This window comes from Antechinus flavipes, chromosome 3 (assembly GCF_016432865.1).
Source record: "Antechinus flavipes isolate AdamAnt ecotype Samford, QLD, Australia chromosome 3, AdamAnt_v2, whole genome shotgun sequence".
Lineage (NCBI taxonomy): Eukaryota > Metazoa > Chordata > Mammalia > Dasyuromorphia > Dasyuridae > Antechinus > Antechinus flavipes.
Window position 1 is genome coordinate 3,735,792 of NC_067400.1, and position 5,265 is coordinate 3,741,056.

Below are 5,265 nucleotides of genomic sequence, written 5' to 3' on the forward strand. Positions count from 1 at the left end.
CTTGGGCTCCTTGGAAAAGAGAACTCTGTGTGGCCTGGGCTATTTTACTGGTGCTTTGGTCCTTTTAACCCAGTGATTTATAAGCCTCATTTCTCCCGTAAATTCATTCACCCTGCACCTGGGCCCCAGAACACTGAGTGCTCTCCTTCCACTTTAGGGCCCTGAAGTACTGTTTGGCTCATTTATAGCATCTTGTAAATAAAGTCTGGAATCTCCTGTTTTGGCGCTGGGCCCATTGTCCCCATTGGGGCAGTGGGAGGGAAGATTTCTGGGGCCTGAACAGCCTTCTTGTGCCTTCTCCCATCTCCACTCCTCAGTGGCTAACTCTTGGCTGCTGAAGGCCTTCCAGGGCATGGTGTCAGCTCTCCTGCCCCTGGAGGAGAGGAGAAAGGGAGAACATCTTTATTCCCAAATGGTTCCCTAAGTTTGCTTTTCACTTTGAGTGCTGGGTGTTTCTTTGCCAAGAACAGGCTTTGAGGACTCCTTAGTCCCCTCTCTCTCTCTCTCTTCTCTCTCTCTCTCTCTTCTCTCTCTCTCTTTGTCTCTCTCTCTCTCTCTCTCTCTCTCTCTTTCTCTGTGTGTCTCTGTCTCTCTGTCTTTGTCTCTCTCCTCTCTGTCTCTCTGTCTCTGTCTCTCTATCTCTCTCTGTCTCTCTGTCTGTCTCTGTCTCTGTCTCTCTCTCTCTCTCTCTCTCTCTTTTATTCATATATATAAGCTATATAGCTTAGAGGGGACACTCAGTGTATTACCTAAAGTTGAGACTGTCGGAGCAACATTGGGCACAGTCAGCAGATTGTTTGACATTCTTTTCCTATCAGGGAGATAAGCAAGAAGTCTCCAGAGATTTCTTTTTTGCTTGGACAGATTAAGAGGGAGCAGTGGAATTGGAACACAAGATTGTGGGCAGTATATTCTCAGGCCAGAATTGCCCTCACTCAGGCATCTCTTCCTGGGCCTACCTAGTGCCAGTGAAAGGAAGCTTTGTCCAGAAGCTCAGTTTCCCAGTCTCGGCACAGGAGACAGGCCTGGTTTGAAGGCTATTTTTTAAAAAATATTAAATTATCTTTTAAAATTTGTTTTATTTTCATGTCAGTCATATTGTGAAAGAAAACATAGACCAAGCAAAAAAAGAAAACAAAACAAACAAAAACCACAAGAAAAATAAAGTAGAGGGGAAAAAGTAAGCTTTGAACTTCATTCAGACTCCATCAGGTCTCTCTTGTGATAAACAGCATTTTTCACCATAAATCCTTCAGAACTGTCTTGAACTACTGTATTGTGGAGAATAGTGAAATCATTCACTGTTGATTATCATATAATATTGCTGTTATTGTATCATATTCTCCTTATTATGCTCATTTCACTTTGCATCAATTCATGTAGATCCAGGTTTTGCAGAGAGCATCCTGCTCCTCATTTCTTATAGTATTTTTATCACAATCATATGCAACAATTTGTTCAGCCATTCCCAAATTGATAGAAGTCTCCCTAACTCCAATTTTTGCTACTACTAAAAGAGCTGCTATAAATAATTTTGTACTTATAGGTCCTTTCCCTTCTTTTAAAATCTCTTTAGGACATAGACCTAGAAGTAGTATCATTGGTTAAATGGTATACATAGTTCTATGGCCCTTTTGATATAATTCCAAATTGACCTGCAGAATAATTGAATTGGTATACAACAACAGTATGATAGTATCTCAGTTCTTCCGCATCACCTCCAATATTTGTCATTTTAATTTTCTATCAAAATTAGGTAAACCAACAGTTGTGGGATGTAGCTCAGAGTTGTTTCAATTTTCATTAATTTAATCAATAGTGAGAGCATTTTGTCATATGACTATAGATAGTTTGAATTACTTCATCTGAAAATAACCTGTTTATATCCTTTGATCATTTATCAATTGGGGAATGGCTCTTAGTTCTTTAAATTTTATTTGGTTTTCTATATATTTGAAAAATAAGATCTTTATTCAAAAAACTTGCTGTTTTGATCATAAACTATATATTTCCCTCTATCCTGTTTCCCCTGTTTATCTTATTCTCATTCTCCTTCCACCCTATCCAATCTCAAGAATATTTTGCTTCTTACTTTAATTTCCCTTCCCTCCAAATCTGCCCTTCCTTTTAATCCCCACTCCTTTTCTCCTCTTACTTCCCCTCCTACTAGGGTAAAATAATTTCTACACCCAACCAAGACAATTTTGATGAGAGTAAAGTTCATATGCTCCACTAATCTCCCCCCCTCCTCCCATCTTCTTCTCCATTGTAAAAGCTCTTTTGTGCCTCTTTTATGTCAGAGATTTTAGTTTTCCCTTTCTCCCAGTATATTCCTCTTTCTCACTCTGTTTTTAGAGAATCATTCTATCCTATTCAATTCACACTCATGTTTTCTGTCCCTGTATACGCCTTCTAACTTCCCTAGTAATGAGAAAGCTTACAAGATTCATTTTTCTGTGGAGCCATATAAACAGATTAACCTTATTGAACTCTTATGATTTCTCTTTCTTGTTTACCTTGTTATGCTTCTCTTAAATCTTGTATTTCAAAGTTAAATTTGTTATTCACCTCTGATCTTTTCATCAGAAATGCTTGAATTTCATTGAATATCCATTTCATTGAATTTCCCTCTGAAAGACTATACTTAGTTTTGCTGAGAGGGTGATTCTTGATTGTTAAGCCCAACTCCTTTGCCCTCCGGAATATCATCTTACAAGCCCTCTGATCCTTTAGTGTGGAAACTGGTTGATCATGTGTTCTCCTGACTGTGGTTTCATTTGTTACTGACTATTTGCCATATTTTCCCCTTGGACTGGGATTCTGGAATTTGACTATAACGTTCTCAGGAATTTTCATTGAGGGATATCTTCCACGAGGTGATCAGTGAATTAAAAAAAAAAAGTTTCTAAATTATCCTTTGATTCTTGAACAACAAAAAATTTTCTGTGATAATTTCTTGGAAAATGATGTCTAGATTCTTTTATTGATCTTGGGTTTCAGGTAGTACAATAATTCTTGAACTATTTTTCCTGGACCTATTTTCCCAGTCAGTTTTTTTCCTAATAAGATATTTCATGTTTTCTTTTCTTTTTTCTATTCTTTTTATTTTGTTTTATTGTTTCTTATATTTTATGGAACCATTAGCTTCCACTTAGCCAATTCTAATTTTTAAGCAATTATCCTCTTCATTGAGCTTTTGTATCTCCTTTTCCATTTCTACTTTTTAAGCTATTCTTTTTCTTCAGAGAATTTTTGTACTTCTTTTTCCATTTGGCCAATTCTGCTTTTTAAAGTGTGCTTGCTCTCTCTGTCTCTGTCTCTCTCTGTCTCTCTCTGTCTCTCTCTCTCTCTCTCTCTCTCTCTCTCCTCCCTCCCTCCCTCCCTTCCTCCTTTCCTCTGTGTGTGTGTCTTTCTCTCTGCTTCTGTCTCTCTGTCTCTCTGTCTCTGTCTGTTTCTGTCTCTCCCTCTAAGTCTCTATCTCTCTGTGTGTTTATATGTGTGTGTTTGTCTTTTACAATTTTGCTGATTCTCTTTTAAAGATGCTATTTTCTTCACTATTTTTGTACCTCTTCTACCAAGCTACTGATTCTTTTCTTCATGGTTTTCTTTTATGACTCTGATTTATCTTTACATCTTTCTTTTATCTCTATTACTTCATTTAGATTTTTTTTTTCAGCTGGCTCTGAAGTCAGGAGCACTTAGTTCAGATCTGGCCTCAAATACTTAATACTTCCTAGCTGTGTGACCCTGAGCAAAAAAAAAAAATCCTCCTTGTGCTCTCCCATGTCCTGAAACCAATTCATATTTTTCTTTGAGATTTTAGACTGAGCAGTTCTGACTTTATCATCTTCTGCTTTTGTGTTTTGATCTTCCCTATCAAAATAGTAACGGTTTATAATCAGGATCTTTTCCTGCTATTTGGTCATTTTTTCAGCCTATTTCTTGACTTTTAATTCTATATTAAAGTGGGGCTCTGCTTCTAGAATGGAAAGAGCCTCGCCTCAGATTTTGGGTTTCTGCGTAGCTGTTTCCAAAGATAATTCTGGGATTCTGTAAGTTCTGGGTTCTTTGCAGTTGGAATGATCTAGGGAGAAATGCTTCTGCTACTTTCCTGGCCCTTTTTTTCACCCTGAAAAGTGGGATCAGATTTTGGCTCCCCGTGTCCCCAGCTCCGGCTGCCGGTGCTTCTGCTGGTCCTGGGACGGCGGCTCAGATTCAGGTCTAACGAGTGCAACAGAATCTTGCCGGGCTCCCGCCCAGGAGCCAGTCATCTCCTTCCGACCCATTATGTGACCTTCTTACCATCTATAGAGGCTGCAAGGTCCAGAAAACACCACTTCCAGGGCACGGTGCTGCAGAGGAAAAACAACATAAAATCTATTGTTTTTAAAAAAGTGCCAACCTTGTTACTGCGGTGTCTGTTACATCGTTGCGTTTTATGTTTTAGAGTCTTCTCCAGAAAGGCCGTTTCTCAGAATGAAAGACACAGAGGTGGAGTAAACAGACCTGGTCTTCCATTCCAGTCACTTAGGTGAGCACGGCACGAAAGCTTCATTTCTGTGAAACTTGTAATTCAGAGATAACTCCCGGGTCAAGGGCCTGTTTCCCCCTTGGGAAGGCAGCAAGTCAGGAGTGAAAGAGTCTTCTTCTTCTTAGGGCTGTAACATGGCGGGGGAGTGACGAGACGCCCTCGGGTCCCCTCCAGCTGCCGCTGCCCCTCTGTACGGTCCACCTTCCAGCCAACTTGGTCTGCCCAAGGTTTGAGAAGCCACCGTTCCGCCTCTCCCCCTGGCCCCACGCGCCCCACGGCTCATTCTCTGTTTTGTTTTGGCTTCTTGGAAAATGTGGATTGTTTTAGGCTGAGCTCATGGGCTGCTCCTAAAAGAAGCCGCTCTTTGAGTTCCCTGCCCCAGAGATATCCGTGTTTCTCCTAAATACACTGACACAGAAATAGATGTACAAGGATACACAGACAGACAGACACACACTCACACACAGACAGACACACACACTCACACACAGACACACAGACAGACACACTCACATCCAGACACACGCACACTCACACACAGACACACACACACTCATACACACAGACACACTCTCACACACAGACAGACACACACAGACAGACAGACACATACACACTCACACACATGCAGACAGACAGACACACACATTCTCACAGACACACACACACACACTCTCACACACAGACACTCACACACACTCTCACAGACAGACACACACACACATACTCTCACA